This window comes from Cryptomeria japonica, chromosome 10, assembly GCF_030272615.1.
Source record: "Cryptomeria japonica chromosome 10, Sugi_1.0, whole genome shotgun sequence".
NCBI lineage: Eukaryota > Viridiplantae > Streptophyta > Pinopsida > Cupressales > Cupressaceae > Cryptomeria > Cryptomeria japonica.
In genome coordinates, this window is record NC_081414.1 from 258,361,528 (window position 1) to 258,384,192 (window position 22,665).

A 22,665-nucleotide genomic window follows, 5' to 3' on the forward strand; every position below is an offset into this window, starting at 1 on the left:
TCCATACAGATTGTACAATTCCAATAAAGTTCAATTCTACTTGTTGAAAACACAAATTTTGAAAGGCTAAACTTGTTTCCCTTGATTCAATTATTCTACCAACACTCTCATCAGTTCTCCCAAGCCTTATATTGGCCTTGGGTTGGTTACAAATGTCTTTAACTTAAAAAGGCAACTAGCTAGGCATTGGTGTTTGGAAAATGTAAATGTTGCAAAGTTTCTATGAACAACTTTTGCAACTTTTTACAACTTTTACATTGTTGAGAAAATTTTGCCCAATTCCAACCTAGGTCACTTCTAAAGATTCAAATGACCTTAAAACCTCATAAAATACATCATACTAGCCTATTCTAACTCAAAATCAGCTTGTTCTACCAAGTGCTCTATCTAGCACCATTAAGAGCCCATAGGCCAAGATTGACCAATCAGTAACTCCTAGGCCCTTACAAACATTTGAGCACTTATTCTAAAACCCATAAACCTTATTACAAACCAAAAATCACAGGATACCAAACTCTTGGAAATTACACAACAAAATTTATCAAGTGCCCCTGCACCAAATACCATAGATTTATAAATGGAAAACCTCAATGAGAAAAAACTACGATGGGATTGGAGACCCAGAATATCTATCCACTGATCAGATGAATAAATATCACATATAAGGGGCCTGCACATGTAGGAAGGCCAACAACCTAGAGTGCACTGCTCATCACAAAAGGAGTCTCACTGACTATAGAAAAATTTGGACTACAATCCAGAATGAAGATTGAACTTCTAAAATAGCATCTCCTATGCCTAAGTATAGCTCTTGTTTAAGCTCAATACTAGATGTTTTAAACCTCTTACACAAATGCAATTCGATCACCTATGATTGACCAAATCCTTCGCATATGATTACAATATTATTCGCACACAGATAATCCCATAACCATCTGTGATCATGATCTAAAAAGAGATCTTACATCATTTTTATACCAACTGGGGACCAAACAAGTAGGTCAGCCACCTAAAAGATAATACAATAAATCCATTACATAAAACCACAAAGCAATGATAACATAAGTTGGCCTAAGACTAAAACAACATTAACCAAACAATAAGTCCAACCAATAATGCATCGGGAGCATCCACCAACATGTTACATAAACTAGTCCATAACCTAATAGAAAAGCATAGAATAGGTCTGGTACCAAATGCAACACCACCGATCAACTGGAACATGAACATGATAACCATCAGCATCTTGAAAATCTTCTAGAAGTTACACCAACACCACTTATCAAATCCATCAAGAGATCTTCAATAAATCTCTACTGGTAGAACCCTTGCTAGTAATCAAAAGGCTTACTAGAAGATATGATAGCTTCGATATCACCAAATCCCAAACCAACTAAATGTGACACACATCTGAATGACATGAATGACTAAACCAGACCAATTCTACCAATCGAAGCATACCCCTGGTATGTTCATCACAATCCAACCACTCTACCAAAACCCGGTAGACAACCAAACAAGCTATTGTTGACATCAACAACAAACATCAATGCAACACATAATCAATTCCTCCAAATTGCCAACAACTTTAAGGGCGACAATTTGAAGGTCATTTTGTGGGCGTCAAATTTAAGTCATTTGAAGATATTTGAAGGTTATTTTAAAGGCATTGGGAACAAGAAAAGAAGGCAAAATAAGACTTCAAGGAAGTATTCACCCAACATAGAACAAAGATATCGAGAACTGAGAATACAAAGATATTATGCACATATGTATATTTACTTAATTTCTAATTGATTTTACATGTATTACGTACCAAAAATTATGTTTATTTGATTAGTTAAATATTTTTTATGTAATAATTTTATTAAAATTATTTTAAATAAATTTAATTTAATTAAATTAATAATTTTTTATAGTAATTTTCTTAATTATCTCTAAATTATGTTATTTTTATTAAATGTTGTTAAGTGTGTTTGTGCTTTTTGAAATTATGAGACATTTTGAATAAATGAATTAAAAATAATAAAATTTGAAATTAGTCTATCATGCTCTATTTAAATATTTTTATAAATCCTCTCTCTCTCTTTACAACCTCTATTTTTATAGGATGTCTTTAAATTAGGACCTCTATATCTAGAGTAACAAGTTCATAAATTAGAAAAGGTTGGATTAAATATAATCTTGTTTTAATTAAAAATCATATGTCTTTGCATTTGAAATTCCTAGTCTAATTAGGCTCACATGATTTCATTAACATTTTCTTTGTTTGTTGAGGGTAATTAACTTGCTTGGTGTGTCTTGTGCCTTTGGCATGTTGTTTTCAGTTTAGAATCCGAGATGATAAAAAAGTATCATCTCCCCTTACCTTCCATTGGATCTTGGGTTTAAAAGAAATTGTTATTATCTTTAGAGGGCCTGCCTCTTGTCTTGTGAGAGGGAAAAACCCAAGAGATAGTTTGTTTTTGTCTGTTATACAAAATATTGTGGTTTTGGACACAAGTCCCTTATCACCTGGTGTCGATGTGTTATACGGACATCTGTCTCCTCTAGTGCCATTTGGTGCAATAAAACCTGTAGAGCGTTGTAATGCCCCGCCAGGAAACCCTGAAGGGATAAAGCTAAAACATACAAATGGAGTGCAATAATTTTAAAAAAAAAATTAAACACAACATTAAGATACAATGAGATATCAAAATTCAGATTACATAGCGGAAGACATCAACTAACACCTAAAGAGTTTCCCAATGTGATTACTTAATTACACATTTAACTTAACTCACACTAATAAATCCAATAAGTTGGTTATCTTATAGCGAGATAATTCTTAAACAAGGATAATTTCTTTCAGATAGATGAAAATATAGTTCAAAACATAAGGTTCATCCATTAAGATTTATCTATACCCTTCATTCAAACTTTTCATTAAAATATAAGCCATGCATCTAATATAATAACACACTTAAATTTCATCATAAACTAATGAGTTCTTTCCATGCATATTTAATTTGATTATCAATAACTGAATACATTCTATTGCTCTAATCTACAATCTACCATGATCCCATTTCAACATTTAAAAGACGACTGCATACATGCATTTAAGATTAATTTCTTCTAACCCACTTATACATTCTATCAAAATGTCATCCATACATGCTATCACTAAACATGAAACATAAGAACAAAAGCATCACATAACACTAAGATGATCTCAAAGTTCACCCCTAAAAGGCTACATCTCCGGGTTTGCTCAACTGCAAGACCCCTCTGATAATTAAATAAGTTCATAATACATAGGGTTCTCATTACTTACAATCCTGCCATCAAGGTGAAACATAACCAATATACAAATGACCACATCGGTCAATAAATACATAAATGATCCCTAAAAAGGAAAGGATCCAGCTGAACATAATCAAAGCTAATACAAGGGTCCACTGGAGCATTCACAAACTAAGTCATCGCAACCCAAGGTATAGCATGCAATCAGGTTCTCACAAGGCATAAGCAACATGACGACTCCACAAAAGTGTTCATATCTAGATGATACAACCACACACTAGCGAATGTAGGGACAAGTGTCATCACACAACCTGGTATGGTTACCATGTTATGTCTTCATAGGTTCCAACCCCATACACTGGGTTACCCTGGTAACCTAATCCGAACCTCTGACCCATCCAAGCCTCATGTGGACCCACATATCCTTTCGTGAGGACAAGAATGATGGTTTGCCATTTCAGGCCTTCTCACAGCATGTCAAGTCTGTGATAGCACTCATCCCATGTGTGAGGCACAATTATCTTACTTAGAGATTAACATTCTAATCTACTGTTAGGTTATCACTTATTAGACTCACTTTGGATGGGTTACCCAGCAGCCACTTTGGGCGCAACCCCCAATCGAAAACCTCTTTCCCACACTAATACATTTGGGGTTAAATTCCGATGGACAAGGAGCATTGTGTGAAAATTTGATTATTTTTTTTCAAAATGCCTGTGTTCATCAGAATTCCAACAACCTCGGGCATTTTATTAAAAAAAAAAAACATAATGCATTTTCATTTTGAAAGCAAACCGAAGCATGCGGCGACCATCTTGCCTCCCTGCCCCCCCCCCACCAGAGCGATCTCTGGACAAGCAAGGTAAGGTTTTTTTTGCAATCAAAGGAACTCTTTGTTTTTCAATGAAGGGCAACTAATTTTTTTTCGCAATCAAGGGCAACTAGTTTTTTTTGCCGAATTAATCCATTTTGTGCATATCCTGCGATCTTAAAATTCCATGAAATGACATCTCTTTGAGGTATTCCATCATACAGTTCACATGCCATGTGTATGCTACCCCATTTTGTGATTTTTGTTATTGGAGCATTTGACACTAATTTTTGACAAAAAACCCCCTTCGATTATGCTTTGGTGGATGTCCATACCTTGTTCCAAAGCTCCTATTTTGGCACACGTAGGGAGGATGTTGGCAAACATTACATTGAGATAAACATGACTGTATTTCATGAGGATTTGAACTCAAAGCATTGGCACTATCACTTATGGCTATATTTTCTTTTTAAGACACTTTGATAGTGCACTTCACCTATCCTAATAATGGACTATCATGAGATTCTTAAGAATGGAAATACTCCAAACATTCATGCCCTCTATGTTGTCATTATGGTTTTCAATCATTGCGACTACATGCTTTTCAAGGACCAAGTAGTGTTCATTTTTCATTGTTCTACTGTGCTTCTCAAGCTGCACCAACATAGTTTTATTTAATGGCTTTGTTTTGATAGTGATTTCTCCATGGCTTCCACTGTCTTTTTCTTGGCACATTCAATGCATTGTCATCTATCACTACTATTTATTGTCCTTTTTACCTTTATTGAGGTTGTTCTCATACATGTCATTCACTTTGTCTATGAGTATATCTCAACGAATTCACTATTGTAAGTAGAAATAAAAGATTAGTCTCATCTCTTTTACTATTTTAGACCTTCATAGTAATATTTGCAATATATCATTTCCTTCCAATTATATGGAATAATGATTTTCTTTTTATGGAATGTAATGAAGGCTTGAGTGTGTCTTCTTGAACTCACTTATTATCAGCTCCTCTATGATTACCTTAGATCTTTGTGGCTAAGAATTGTTCTTGATGAACTTATGCTCTTTATTGATTTCTTTTACTACCATTATATTATCCTGAAAAAGGCTTGTTCAATGCTCCCTTAGCATGCATGTGCTCTCTTTGTATTGATCTAGGGCTACTCATTAATGTATCTATGGATTTCCCTTATTCACTATGTTGTGATAGTCATTTGCAAATTTGGGACTATCATCTTTCATAATTTGATGTCTTTAAGATGTGGGTACATTGCTTAACAAGAAAAGCCCAAGCATTTGTGAAGTTCAAAGAGTTTAAACCCCTTGTTGAATGGTCATCTAGTTGTTCTCTAAATGCAAAATGCTCAAGTAAATGAGAAATTCACTCAAAATGGTTTATCCACAACTAAAAGAAAACAACTAACCACTACATATATGCATCAACAAAGTAGTGTTATATAGAGACCTAATCATGCCTTCATGGATATGTAGATCAAGTTCCTACATTTTGGACAAAAGCAATTCACACCATAATATAGTTGTTGAACACACCCACCACAAAGATTTGGTTATGCAATAATATATTTGTTGTTAACTTTATCATGGAGGATTTGGTTATGCTTGTTACAATCAAGGTTTGACCAAACTAATTCTTAAATATACAAATGAAGAGTGTGGTTGGTTGGTGACTAATTACTCTTTTTAACACCATTTACAAGATCATATCTAAATCAAGTGTCTCAAGAATCAAGCTACTACTAAGAAGATAGTTTACCTAAAGCAAATGGGTTTCTTGGGTGGCTATTTATTGTAGATAACTTAGTTCCTTCATGAGAATCAACCAATTTGGAACATGTATAACTCACATTTGTGACATGTCACTAATGCAATTCCTTAGTACTTGTTTGAGTACTATCTCCTCTATTGTTTTCTATCCACTTTTGTGTCCTTCTTAGAACAAATAATAGATTAATGAGAAGGTCAAAAAGGTGGACTCACCTAAGAGGGAGTGGATTTTCCCAATAATATGTTAGATTCTCCCAAGGATGGATGGACTATACACTTGAAAGTTAGATGATTAAGGATGATGACAAGGTGAATTTTCCTTAGAATGATAGGGTTGATTTTCTTAAGAACAAGTAGATTCATGTAAACTAGAGGATACAAATTTGGACAAAATAATGGAAGGAGACTAAAATTAGATAGATTCACCTAAATGGGAGTGTAGTCATCTAAGGATAGGAAAAATTCACCATTTGAGTAAGAAATATGGATAAGATAAATGATTTATGCGAAATAGATTCACCTAAGAGAAAGTAGATTCACATAAGGATAGGTGGATTTTCCTAAAGATGAAGGGATAACAATTAACAAAAAGAGGACTTAGGATGATGACAAGGAGGATTCATTTAAGGATATGGCATATTCACCTAAGGGATAGTGTATTCTCCCAAGATTATGGAAAAATTATTGATTGGTGGAATGACAGACTAGATCAAGGAATGATACAAGGGTAGATTCACCTAAATATAGGGTAAATTCAGCTAAAAGGGTACCCATGAGATTGTGGTATTGAGTACCTATCTATGGATGGTGTATTTGGATACAAGTATGATGAAACCATGCTTGTGTATGATGAAACAAAGTCCAGATCTCTATTATAGGTCCAACATAATCTCTATTATTTGAGACCCCATTTTATTAGCATATCCAATTAGGGTAATTTATGGGTTTAATTATGGATCATGTTGTCTATTTCCATGCACTATTGAACTTATTTGGATGTATTGTGATTATTTTAATTTTGAAGTTATAAATAAATTATGTTTGTACCTTAGAAAGGGTAACTCCAATTGATTTTTGGGCAGTTTATTTGAAAACTTATGGTGATTATTGCCCTATGTTATGTAATGGAGTTATTTTTACACTAAGTAATTAACTAGAAAAATGAATTTGTATTGTTGTACAAGTATGATGAAACCATGCTTGTGTGTTTACATGTTTGTGCATCCTATTGAGAACCAACCTCGCTGTTGAGGAACTCAATAAATGTGGTGTTAAGTAGAAGAATGGAAAACTCAAGAAGCTATGGTGACATATTGTGGCATTAGTAGGGATTATCTCTATTGACTACACCTTTCAAAGATAGTATCCCCTAGTTCTCCTCATAGAATGGACCATTGGATGGCTCATAGTGGTATCCTATCCTACATTTATCTTGATGGCATTGCCGATAGTTGGTATGTGGTTCTTGGTATGGGTTTCCTCTTACCCTATTATCTTATTTATATCTTTGTTCCAACATGTGGAGATTGATTTTTGTCATGCTATGATGATTTTCATGTTTGCATGTGTTTTGACATCATGCAAATAGATATGATGTCACACCATACTTATGTTTTGATATAGTGTAGGTGATGGTTACATGTTGTTGATGGTAGTGATTTGGGTTCAAAGACACAATTCCACACACACACACAAATATTTGAAGATGCATTTTATATTATTCCTTCTTAGTGGTGATTAGTGTTGGAAGATTTGCACACATGTAGAGAGGAAATCATGTTAGATACAATAGGTTGTGTTTGATAACATATGAATGTGCCTCATGATGTATACATATAGCTTTGGTGTGTGACATGCATGCACATTTTTCCATAAGACACATTGCTATGTGGCATGTGCCCTATGCATGTCTTCTTTGTGAGGCACATTGCTATGTGCAATGTGGCCCTAGGTGTGTCTTCTTTATGAGGTGTATTGCCATGATATGTTAGGATTTGTAGTGTGCAGGCAACAAATCCATGCATGAGGGACTATTATTATAGTCATGTTTTTTGGGCATGTAGCCTAGGCATGTCTTCTCCATTAGGTACTGGCCATGCCATGTGGGAGTTTTTGTGTTCATGCCACAAATGCACACATGAGGGACTATTATTGGAGTCATGATGAATCTTCACTCTATTTAGCCACAATTTATAGTCATATAGTTATGTAATGTGCGCTTTTAAGGATTGTGAAGTTTCCTTCAATTATTGATGATCTCTCATCTTTGTTGCATAGGCCAACAATTTTATTTTATCTTGTTTGAATTAGTTTAATCACTATTGTGAGTTTTCTCTACTATGTAGTTATTGTGGCTATGTTTGATTTGCTATTGGAATTGAACATATTTATTTGACTTATTATTGGTACTATTTTTTCTTTCTTTCAATATTTATGACCTTTGGTAGTTTAGTGAAACTCTTGCTATTTTTAAATGTTGCCTTCTTTGTTGTGATGTGATTCCTCACCAAGATCGACGTAGATAACCTTGGATGAGTGTATATAAGGAATAAAACATTAGGAAAATTTGAGGATAGGGGTAAGTGTTTGTTGTATGGGTAGCTACGATCCACTTGTACATTCTTAGTGATTATTGACGGCTATGTCTTGGAGGCTAATCCCGTTAAACAAACAAGGGGGAAGTCATACATAATCATATGGATCCTCCCTAGTTGTGTGTGGATTCAAGACCATCATTTCATATGGTTCTTGGTTACTTTGTGAGACCATGGCATCCTCTTAGACCAATATGTGAGCCTTGTATTGTTATCCCTGCAATGTGGATGAATAAGTGTATGTTAAAATAAATGCTTTGCATGCCATATAGTTGCATATGAGTTGTTCACATCATTAGATCATGATTTATAATATGTGAATTCTTTTATCCATGTGAAGTCGAATGATTGATTATGAAAATGTGTTATACATTGAAGCATAATCTGTAAGATGTTCTCTTCAAGAAAAAATATTTATTCTTTCATAGTGAAATGTTGATGAAATGGGATCCTAGTCTAGGAAAGTAAACTACAAACTTATACATTCACCATTTCAAAACATTTTATTGGGGAATAGTCAATTTGGTTCAATTTAATTCCTCTAGGAGAGACCAACAATATGATTAATTGTTCCATTTTGATGTGATTGTTGATTAGATATAATTTCATTGAAGATGCAAGAACTAAGTAAAATTATGCAAAATTGACAAGATTAAGCATAAACAGGCAAATAATAAAGCAAAAAGCTAACATAGAGGTACATATTTGGAAATGAGACTCTAAAATGAACCTAATCATTTACCTATAGGGAAAATGAGGTTAGAGATAATCTACCTATATGGAAAGTGGTTAAACTCTACCTCTAAGTGGCTCATCTTGAGCATTGTCGGTATATGGGCATTGATGGCATATTATATCTGGTTCTATCATTTTTGTGGGTGCAAAATTAACAAGGCAAAATAGTATTAGTGGGATCATGATCTCATCAAAATGGTTTTGGCTTTTCATTTATGATAGCACATTGATCACACTTACAAAAGGTTCCAATCTCATACATATCATCCCAAAGTAAGGTCAATAATGATGTAACTTAATGCTTAAACTAGAGTTTTGGGTAGTCATATACCGATCATTTCCAGGATTGATGCTTAAACTAGAGTTCTGGGTAGTCATATACCCATGGTATAGGGTAGGGGTGACCTACAAACAATGCTAGTTCTAGATGCATGTTTGCTTGGTGTATAACTTGTCAAAATTAGATTGATTGGCTATAGGTCTGCCATAAAGTTTCCAACTTATCACCAGTGAAAATACAAGAACCAAGGCTTAGAATACTCAAAAATGTCTCTCAGAAAGTCTGCAACAGGCAAACTTTTAGTAAGAATTTGCAGACACAATGCTCAGAAATTCACACAATCAGCTAGAACAAGTGAATTTACAATGGGAGATGATGTAACTCTATGGGCATTGTCATCAATGAGAAGACAAATATTCTCAATTTTTTCATCAATATTTGAAAGGTGAGAGTCAACAAATAGATGTGAAATGTTTAAGTAGGCCTCACAATGAAGTGGATCTCATAGACACAAAGAATCCTATATAGAGAATCATTGAGAGCCCTTGAAGAAGCAAATCTGAACTTCAATGAAGCAATACATGATGGAGGAGTATCTTGCAAGAGGAAATCAAAGTCATTATGGTGTCATCTAGATCTAAAATGTGGTCTACTTTTCAAAAAAGTAAAGATGCTTGATAGGAATGTGTCCTAGTGGGGTGAATCTAGAAGACATATAATCCTATTACAAAGAATCATGGAGAGTTCTAGAAGAAGCAACTTTTAATTCTGAAGTAGCAACGTGTATAAGAGATGTTCTCATTTGTGGATGGAGTATCAAGAGGAGGATCACTAGTCCATGGACCATGTCATTGTTGTTAAATACCTACACTTTTGTTCATAGTCACTTGGTGTAGGAATGAATTCAATGAGATAGGGTAGGAGATCCTACATAATGTATTTTTTCACTATCCCTTGTTTCGATTTCAAATGGTTCTCTGAATTTATCTTGACAATAGAATGTCAGAATTTAATACCATAATCCATGATGAAAACTGCCAAAAATGGAAATTTATCTTAGTTCGCAATTACAAAATGTTTTTGTATAGGCCTCTCAAAGATTAAGTACATCAAATTGAGACTTTATAAATTGAGTGTATGTATTGGCAATCTCCCAAATTGTTCAATGGTCTCCAAACCTTGTCAATTTTTTATTTTTATTTTAACTCAAATATGTATGGTATAGGCATATCATTGGTTGTGTGATTGTTTTTTTCCTTAAATGCTTCTACGACCAAAAGAGACAAGTTTTAGATGAAAATGGGGTCTTATGGGCTTTTTTGACACAATGGTAGGTTCTTTAGACCTGAAAATGCCCCAAAAATTAGTCGATTGCCTTAAGTTACAAACAAATCCTTGTTTGTGAGCATGCTTCTTGATCTCCAATTTTGGTGGAATGAAAGATAATATTGAATTTCTCAAGCCTTTTGGATGCTTCGAAACTACCAAAAAAAAGCTACTTTGATCATTGAAATGTTGTAGTGACTTGGATAAAAAAAGAAAACTAAGTCTAAACTTTAGAAGTTAGTTTTTTCTTGTCAAATTGTTTTCAATTTTCAAATCATCCAAGGATGCAAGAGGAGTATATTTTGTTATGACAAGATAAAAAAAAAACTGAGAATCTTTTGAAACCATTGAAACATGGGGACCCCTTCCCCCCCTCCAAAATCCCTATTTTTTTAGGATGCAATACTTAGGGGAAACATCCCCTTGCCGCACCACTTAGGGATGTCCTAGGGACTCTAAGGAGTCTCTTGACCATCTTGAGGATGCCTATGAGTCTCCCATGGCCCCCAATTAGAAATTACAATTCTAAACAAAAATGGTGAAATTATTGTGAAAATGTCATCCGTATTTAAGGTTTGGCAATGCCCCCTAACCTTGATGGGGGCTCTGCCCCAAACCCCCCACAAGGGGCACTACCCATTGACCCCAAACCTCTACCCACCATTCTTATTGTTAATTCAATTGTTTCAATTTTTTTTATGTTGACTAGTTTAAACACTTAGTATGCCAAAGTTTCATCTGCAATTCTTATACTTATTCTTAGTTTGTTCCCAAAGTTCCAAAACTCTACCACCATTGTTAATGTTCAAATTTCAATGCAATCATTGACATATTTTTAATGTTTATTGTAAAATTTACATAGTGTGGCAAAGTTTTATTTACAATTGTTATACTTATTCTATACACATCCTTTTATAATTATATTTTTAAGTTGTATATATATTTGCATCCCACCTCGCCCCCTTCATCATCCCCCTATCGTCCCCAAACTTAAGCCCTTGGTATGTTAAGATATGAAAGTTCACAATAGTTTCATTTGATATGTTAATCAAGGAAAAACCTACAATTTATATCTTCCAAGATTCCAAATCCATGAGGATCATGAAGAGGTAGAAAACCAAAAGAAGAAATTGCTTATCCAAGTTTCCAAATTTGTGACAAGGAAAAAGTAGAATCTCAATCAAATAAGGAGAATGTACAACTCATTATCTTATTCTACCTAAGTAAAAATATTACCTAATTAAGCTTTTTAATAGTGGAATATCACACTTAGGATAAAACATATCCAAGGTAAATAAAATATTACATTAATAAGCTTCTTTGGTTGCTCTAAAAGTGGTGCCTTATGAATTATGTTCTTGGATACTAAAGTTTCCAAATTTTGGGCACTCTTGAGAGCTTCTCATAGAGATTGTGATTCGAAGGCTTTAACCAAACCTTTCAATGGTTTCTGTTGATGTGTTTTTTATGCACTATGCAACACAAAATAAAATACTAAGTATTCTATCCTCTCTTAAACAAAATCCTCCCAAGTGCTAAACTACATGATCAAATGGGATGACTCCAAGATTCCAATAGTTAGGTCTTGACTTTATATTGCAAATAGACTCAATGATTTTGATGTGATATCTGCTAGAATCACAAGGGGGACTTATGTTGCTTGTGTCAAGACCTATCCATTCTCATGTTTCATGATTGATTTACACTCCATGATTTAGGTCATCCTTGAGCAACATCTTGACTTAGCCAAATTTTGTTTTTTGTACCCTAATTCTTTAATTTTGACCCCTTACTAGCATTGCCTTAGGTTTTATTGGAATTCTTGCTTCTCTAGCATGGGCACATTTCTAGGGTTCATTCGCACAAATTGCTCTTGATGAGAAAGCTAGTATCATGACCATGACTTAAACAAAATTTTAACTTAGTCAAATTATCTCCTCCAAAATTCCATGAGTTCATTGCCTTCATTCTTCATCATTTGGATGTCTTTTTTCATTGGAAGGTAATTCTTGACAACCATACCTCAATCTTGACCTATGCTACCCTAAAACCCTAGAACCTAGTCATGTTTACAATTGAGATCTTGGTGACTTGATCACTTAATACAACGTAATCATGCAGGTCTCATCTAACTCCGACTCCAACACTTAAGAAAATCAACCCTAGCAACCAAGTAATTTGGGAAATATCTTGCAACTTGACAACATGGGTAATGATGGAGGAATGGAAGGTGAGACCTATAGAGGTGAGAGAGAGAGAGGGTGAGAGGAAGAGACAATGACCTGGAGAGGGTAGAGAAAGAGAAGTAGAGAGGGAGAGAAGAAGAGAGGGATGGAGAAAGAGACCTAGAGAGGGGAGAGAGAAGAGAGATAGTAGAGAGGGATAGAGAAGAGAGATAGAAGAGAGATACCAATGTCAATCTTTTTCTATAAATTTTATTTTTTCACAAAATTGGCCTATCGTCAGAATTCTGACTCCAAAGGGTAAAATTCTGACAGAGGAGTACCATCGGATGTATAGCATCCTTGTCAGAACTCTCCTAGAGGCCATCATTACGATGGCCTCCAGGAGAGTTTCGATGAGGATGTTGTGCATCCGACGACACTCCTCTATTCCTAACTACTTGCTTGCTTCATTTCCACCCATAAGTCCCCTTGTTCCAATGTGATAGGCATTTATATCTTCCTTTGTTCCCTCTCTAACTCTAAACACTAATATAAGATCCAGCTGGATAGCGACCAATCCATCGGCATATAACTGACAAATCTAGCCAGCCGATTTCCCTAAGTGGAAGGGTTGAAAAATGCACTTTTCGCGTTTGGACATATCTGTAAAAGCCAAGAATGGCATTTTGGTAAGAAACCACATCTCAAAGTGTGAAAAATCCATTGGCATATATATATGGAAAACCGAGAGAGATTTGACTATGACGGCATCCAGGAGAGTTCCAACGAGGATGTTGTGCATCCGATGGCACTCCTCTGTCAGAATTTTACCCTTTGGAGTCAGAATTCTGACGATAGGCCAAGATCGCGACGGTATTCTTTCGGCGTATGAGCATCCATGGTGGCCATCGGAAAGGTTGGAGGTGATGTCAAAATTGTGATGACCACAAGGATAGTTGGAACTTATGTGACAAAGTTTTCAATGACTTTTTTTGTCAGTAGTGTGATGAAATTGTGTTGGAATCCTGATGATTTGCCGTCAAAATTTTGACCCAAATGTACTAGTGCCATACAACACTAGGCTATACTCAAGCGACCTCAAAAACCAAGGAACACACATGGTCAAGAAAATGGAGTTCAAAAAGGAGGGAACAACCATCTGGTCAGACAGGACTCAAAAGAGGTACACTTACTCATGATACTTAACCAGAAATGTGACCAACTATGGTCAACCACAAATCATCACTCGACACCCACATAAAGGATATGACCAATACAACACCACAAAAAATAATAGTCAACTCGAGATCGAGGATAGAAATAGGTATCCGAAATCAACCATGCGGTAGGGTCCAATCAAACGAATCAAAGCTTTCCATTACTTAAGCAAAAAAAAAAAGAATACAAAAATTAAACTTGCATAGGCAACAATTGGTAAATACAATCTTTTTCCAAATCAGTTTAAACATTAAATGTTGATCAAATTTTCTAAATGATCTAAGTTAGATTGTAGTTATCTACCTCATCTATGTACAATTTGTTCTTTGTTTTCTAACTCCCTAAGGTTAATAAGCATTGAAAATACATAAATACACCATTATGAGTTCTTAAACCAAGTTCACATGAATATAATTAAATAACCATTAACCAACTAAATATGATATTACTCTTCAAATAAAACATCATTGTCATGCTGGTTCAAAAATAATTCCTCCAAATTCGTCTTTCTAGAACCAAGTTAAACTTTTTCGATTAAGGAAATATACATTTAAAAGAACCAAAAATAGGCAAGCTTTTCCAAAATCCACAAAATTACTTCCTTACATAAATAAAGAAAAATACCTAAATTAACTATTAATTAATGTCAATATTTATTAATCCGTGATTAATAAAATATAAACAATTAATAATAAATAACAAAACAACAAATTAAGTATCTAATTAGAAAAATATGCATTACTAATAAAATAAAATTTTGAGAATTAATTAATGTATATTGCCACTTATACAATTAATTAATTACAACTAATCATAATTTATTAATTGATTGCCATATTTAAACTTTATTAAAACATAATTTAAAAATTTACATTTAATAATAATAAATGATTATTATATTTTTTTTATTAAAAAAAATATATTAAAAAAACACTTTTTACGAAAATAATAAAAGTATGGGGGGAGGGTACCCACGTGAACCCCATGTGGGCCCCCCCCTTGGTAGATCACACTACCCTTAGGCAGTGTTGCTACCCAAAGGTGGCAGTCGCTACCAAGGGCAGCAATGCTACCCCAAGGAGCATGCTACACCCTGTTGGCATATGCACACTCCAATGAGACATTGTATGTGATTGAAGGTTTTGTCATTGATGGCAACCTTACAATCCTATGGCACCGGCAAGGCATTACACCAGCAAGATAGTTCACCGGCATCAACAGATCACACTCTACACTGGCACAAAGAAAGGAAGCATACCGGCACAAAGGCCGATAGGATTTTTGTTGTATTATATTTTGTTTATTATTGTAAAAACCTTGTAAGCTGACTTGGCAGGTTGTAAAATGACTCTTATATATAAAGAGATCATTGTAGACATTTTGTAAGTAAGTGATGTAAGTGAAAAAGGAAGACATTAGGTAGACCTACTATGCGAAATATAGGTTAAAGGATTTATGTAAAGAATAGAGCAGAAACCGATACTAGATGAGGCATTATAGATGCTATTATAAAGCAGTACAAGATATTGGATTTGTAGAATCCACATTGTAAGTCAGTGAGACTTCCCATTGAGCAGTGAGCTCTAGGCAGTTGGCCTTCCTGCACATGCCCCCTTTTGTAAGTAATATACTCTTATTGGCCAATAAGTGGATATTGTGGGTCACAAATCCCACCGAGCTTTTTCCCACACCGAGTTTCCTCGTTAAATCCTTGTGTTATGGTGTGTTTTTCATGTGGATATTTTTAATTCTATTTATTTCATTTTTTCTTGCATACTGGTACACTGTTATAATATGTTCTGCATGTTTTAAGTTGAGAAATTCTAATTACCGGTTAGATACTGATTCACCACCCCCTCTTAGTATCGGTGAGTTTCCTAACAATTGGTATCAAAGCTTGGTCCTCTATTTTTAGAAGCCTAACAACTTGAGGAAGATCTTGACACCAGTAAAGATGGAAAATCGAATGAAGCAACTTGAAGTAGCTCTCTTAGACTATGATACAGAAAAATTAAAAAATATCAAACTAGAAGATGATCTAAAAACATCTCAGGATATCATTCAGGCACTTCAAGAGAATCTTACTATTGCAAGAAATAAGAGAAGAGAACTTTCTGAAAAGATGCAAAATGAGAATGATGAAAAGGAATCACTTAATGATATGTTAAGTAAGTTGAAACTAGAGAACATAACTACAAGGAATGAGATGCAGGATATGACTATGAGATTTTGTAAAGAGATTTAAGATAGGAAGAAGAATGAAGAAGAATTGACCAGAAGACTAAGTGATGTAGCAAATGAGAACACAATACTTAGCTATGAAAATGATCTATTAAAGACAGATCTGATGCACACTTAGAATGACTCCAATGAACTGATGAGATAGAAAGAAGCCTTAGAAAGAGAACTGGAAACTGCAAATCAACATAAAGAAAAATTCAAGAAAGTCTTAGAGGAACTTGGCACCTTGCTAAAGAATCAAAAACCTAAAGGTGACGCTTCTGGAATTGGCTTTGAAGTTGGTGAAAGCTCCGATATTGCAAACACACAGGATCACAGCAAACCGGTAAGGCAACCTAATGCTTATAAATTCAATGGAAAATGCTTTAACTGTAATAAGTATGGTCATAGAGAAAATGAATGTAGATCTAGAAATTATCAAAATATCAACACACCCACCGGTCAATGTTCTAAATGCAACAAAGTTGATCACAATTCTGAGAATTGTAGAATGAATGTGAGATGTTATGTTTGTGGAAGATTTGGACATTTATCTAATCAATGCAGAACACAAACTAGCATAGGTTATGGGAAAGCTATTCAAAAAAATAATGTAACTTGTTATGCATGTAACAAGATTGGGCATATTGCAAAATTCTGTAGAAGTAAAGGATCATTGACAGACAACAAAAGTTCTAGCTTGAAAGGTAAAGAAAAATTTGAAGAGGTTAAGCAAGAATTCTCAAAACAATGGATTAGAAAAGCTTATCTAAATATTGGGAATACTCCTCCACTGATAGAACCAGTCAATGCTATTATTCCGTTGGTTAGAGATGAGAAGTTGGAAATTACTTCATTACCGGCAAACAATGTTGAGTGAATACTTAACCGGCATGCATTTTATGTGGTAGATGGCAAATTAACACTATAAATTTGTGGTTTTGGCTCCATTTCATATCACCGTGATTTCAAACATTCATAGAGCGCGAAATTTGTAGAGCTAAGGGATTTCAAGCAAAGAGGCAAATCACTTCAAGCAATCAATCCATCCAAAGGCAAAAAAAGGTATTTATCATCATGGCATCCACCTCTACACTTGAATATATAGCAAACCCTACTATAGTCGAGGTCAAAAAATGCCCTAGGCCCATGTTTCAACTAGTTCTCGAAGTAGCAAAGAAAGATGACAATGTAGGTGCTTTCTCACAAATTCCAAAAGGTGTTGTTTTTGCTGAAGACCCCAGAATTTACATTCACTGCAACATAGAGGAATTGGGAGATGATGAGATAAAAACTATGTATAAAACTATCATATGTGATAACTCCGAAAATGTGAAACTGGAACATAAAACCATTGAAACCCTAGGATTTACTAAAATCCTCTGCATTCTTGAATTTCCCAGGGATGTGATCAGGATAGTCTTAGGCAGGGTACATGGTGAATGTTTCTGGTTAGATGCAATTCACAAAATCACCAAGGAAGCTGTGAAAGTTGTCATAGGGTTACCGACCACCGGTAAAAGGCCAGACAAAACTAAGAAGGTCTCCAATGACCTAGTTATGAACCTAACTGGTGCAACATCCGACAGAAGGTACTTTAGGGTAAATGATGTAACAGATATAAATGTGAGATTTGTTAGCATGATTTTAGGGTATAAATCTACTCATGCAAATAGACTTAACTCAGTTTCAAGTTTATGCATTAAGAGTGCTTATGATATGGTTACAGATAATACAAAAATTGATATATGTGAGTGCTTGAAGGATGAGTTATTTGACAACCTAGGCAAGATTAAGAAGGATAAGAAGGGAACTTTTAGGTTTGGAAATCTGCTAGTATGTTTGATGCTACATATAACCAAACATGTTCCCGGTATAGGTTACAAAGAACTTGGATTTGATATACCGGTAGGTAAACAGCTAACAAAATTATTCAACAATATGGGAGAAGATAAGGAAAACAATATCCATGATTTCTTTCAAGCACTTAAGGCCAAAATGAAGAAGAGAATCAGATTATCACAAAAGATTGTTGACAAATATAAAGATGAAATATGTTTTGTAATAAAAAAGGATGAAATCTGGATGGAAGCAGTCATCCCAAGAACAATCTAGGTAACAGAGATGGGCTATGAAACAGATGATCATATAATTGAGACTTGTGCTAAAGCACTTCTAGAAGAACCAAAGGAAGAAGTATTTGGTAGTACTGAGACTATAGAAAAACAAATACAATCTAAGAAGAGAGTGAAAAAGGTTGAGGAACTTGTGAGAAGAGGCTCTAGAAAGGCAAAAGCTATTAAAGAAGATGTGTTAAAACACACCGGTATCACTGAGGATGAGCTAGGAACTCTATAGTCTGAGACTCATCTATCACCGGTAAGCACTTCTTTGGAGAGTGACATGCTTGCAGCTTTCAAAAGAGTTGTAAGGAAAAGAGATCCCTCACCGGCAACCACACCCTCACCTAGGAGGACAAGATAGATACAACAAGCAATAAGATCACCAGTTAAGAAGACTACACCAAAGAAGAAACTGACACCCAAGAAGAAGAAGAGAACAAAATAAAACTTGGTTCCTCTTGATATACTATTGAATGAAATTACAGAAGAAGGGAAATTGAAGAATATAGAGAAATTGTATGACACTCTAACAGTAGATGAAAAAAAACAAGTAGAAAATAGTGTTATATTGCATATGGACATGTATAAGAAATTTTTTATGGAAGTTGTAGATGAAGTACCAGATGAACTATTCAAAAGAATGGAAGCAAGGAGACAAGCAGTAATAGAACTTGACAAGAAAATCAAGATAGAAAAGCTACTTGTTGTGTACCCAGTGAACTCACCTAAAGAAATTGATGATTTAATTGCTGAAGCCAACTAGACAGTATTCTCAACTGCACACCAGCACATTGCATTAATGGTTGGAAGAGTCAATGAGGTGACTGAAGAAATAGAAAATGCATGGGATATATTCCTAGTTGAAAAAGAAAAATAGGAAGAATACCAGAAGCCCAAACTAATAAAGGTATATCAGAAAGAAAGAGACAAGGGAAAAGGAAAGGTTGGTGGACCTTTGAGTATTAAAGTAAAAAATAACTTATCCCCACCTTCTTTTACTTCATCAGTAATAGTAACTATAGAAGATCAACTAGTAGTTGAAAGTATGGATGTAGAGGATGTCAATCCTAATCCTAAAGTCTTATACATAGTAGATGTTGATACACAAAAGATCAACATTGTGGTAGACAAAGATACAACTAGTAAGACTAAAATGGCTAGTGACCCACCGGTAGCTGAGCAAATTGTTAAAACACAGGAGAAACCGGTAGATGACAAAGAACAACAGGCAGAAGCTCAGACTAAGATAGTGCAACAAGAAAAGCAATAGAAACAGGAACAAGTTCATGAGGAAATAGTGCCACCAGCAACTAGAGAAGTACACAAACCATTGCTTAAAGAAATGCAAACACAAACAGACCTACCAGAGGTCACAACAAGCTTGGTTACTTCTTCCACCGGTGGAATTTAGAATGTTGGTTCCTTCTCAGCAGGCCACAAACCAAAAAATGTAACTAAAGTAATTTTGGATTCAATCAAAAGGATAATAGATTGTAGTTCACGGGCTTACAAAGCTATAGATGACACAATCCCAATTTTGAAGGTAATTGCTCCTAACTGTAATATAGACAATAAAGATTATTTAAGACAACTTGATACTTTGTGTAAATATATCATAGAGAACATTGAGAAAATAAAGGAAGAGACATTGAAGGACAAAGTAGAAATTGAAAAGCAAAAATTCTTTGAAGATCAAATAAAGAAGTGTACTAGGGATTTTGACACACTTCTATCGGAACTGTGTAACTTATTGAAAGAGTACAAAACTCTGTACAAAGACACCTATAAGACAAACTTTTTGACTGTAGACATAGATAAGAAAATAAGCAAGGTACAGGATGAAATCAATAAACTTGCTAATAATTTTGTTAACTCACCTGATACATTATCAGTTTTTGAGCAAAAGATAACAAATTTTGAGGAAGAATTACTTAAATTAGAAACAAAAAAGGAGAGAATAGTGAATAAGGCAAAGCATCTGAGATTAAAACTAAGTCCAAGATTGGACTATCTAGCATCATTGCGGAAGGAAATATCTGAGGCGCTGATACAGGGACAGAAAACACCGGCAAAGCATTTGTAGCACCTCACCAGTACAGGGAAAAGAATAGAGACAACAATAAGAGATAGTAAAAATTTTATGGAGAGCATAAACTTGATTTTGGCGGATCTATTTCAAATTGTAACTACCCAGTTACAAGGTTGAAACTACAAACTCTACTAACATATTGACAACCTTTGTCATTGATGCCAAAGGGGGAGTAGTGGTATGAGAAAATTCAAATATCACAGGAATCATATGCTTAGGGGGAGCACACATTTTTGGTAACATTTTTTTCATATTTTTGGATACACTTTTGAAATTTCTCATGAATGTTGCCATCAATGCCAAAGGGGGAGATTGTTGGCATATGCACACTCCAATGAGACATTGTATGTGATTTAAGGTTTTGTCATTGATGGCAACCTTACAATCCTATAGCACCGGCAAGGCATTACACCAATAAGATAGTTCACCGACATCAACAAATCACACTCTACATTGGCACAGAGAAAGGAAGCATACCGACATAGAGGCTGACAGGATTTTTGTTGTATTAAATTTTGTTTATTATTGTAAAAACCTTGGAAGCCGACTTGGCAAGTTGTAAAATGACTCTTATATATAAAGAGATCATTGTAGACATTTTGTAAGTAAGTGATGTAAGCAAAAAAGGAAGACATTAGGTAGACCTACTATGCAAAATATAGGTTAAAGGTTTTATGTAAAGAACAGAGCAGAAACTAGTACTGGATGAGGCATCATAGATGCTATTGTAAAGTAGTACAAGATATTGGATTTGTATAATCCACATTGTAAGTAAGTGAGACTTCCCATTGAGCAGTGAGCTCTAGGCAGTTGGCCTTCCTGCATGTGCAGGCCCCCTTTTGTAAGTAATATTCTCTTATTGGCCAGTAAGTGGATATTGTGGGTCACAAATCCCACCGAGCTTTTTCCCACACTGGGTTTCCTCGTTAAATCCTTGTGTTATGGTGTGCTTTTCATGTGGATGTTTTTAATTCTATTTATTTCATTATTTCTTGCATACAGGTACACTATTATAATATGTTATGCATGTTTGAAGTTGATAAATTATAATTACCGGTTAGATATTGATTCACCCCACCCTCTCAGTGTCTATGAGTTTCCTAACACACCCCTCCATGTGGTGGGGGAAACTCTGCCATGTGGACGGGGGTTGATATTTTATTTTTTATTTGTTTAAAAAAATTTACTTACTATGTAAAACATAGTCCAACAAAACCAGTCTCCCAGAGACTTAAAAGAAATATTTTTTTTTTCTTTTCTCTCAAAAAACTATAAATTTTCTTAAATAAACATTTTGATTTCATTTTTTTTTGAAAACCCATATTCAAGGAAGGCAAAGATTTCTCAAAAACAAACACCAGATTGGCAAAATAATAAACATTACATCCATTATCCCAACATAGGCAGAATTCTCTAATTAAAGCTTGAATTTGAAAGCATTAATTTAGAGTTTTGACAAATTTTCATTGAAAACAACCAATCTCAAGTTTATTTTTGATTTTAAAATAATCAGAGCAACCATAACCTAGACATCGAATGGAAACAAACAAGAAGGGTTTGGATTGGAAATAAACTTGAATATGTTTCATTTTCCCCAAATAGATGAGATTTTTCCCTCTTCACACACAAATTTCTTAAAAATCCAAAACAATTTCTTTGAAACAAGGAAATCAATGAAATAAACCAGAGGCCTACCTGGCTCAGCAATCCTAGCAAGATTGAAGAAGAGCCCCATTCTCCAGCTTAAGAAATTCCCTCTCTTCCCAAAACACCCAAATTTTCCATCCAAAAATATTTTCCAAAAATATCAATCCCCATATTTTTCCAAGAGCCTTGGTTAAACAGGAGAAGTTTGACCAGAACTTTATTTTTGGAATTAAAATATTTTATTTAAAATAATTCACCAAAATCATTCTTTTCCAACTATATCAGCAAATTAAACTTGCTTTTCAATTTTAAAATTGATTTTTCCAAATAACTGGATTTAACCTTTCTATTTCAAAAAGCCAAGAAGATTAAATTAATTCT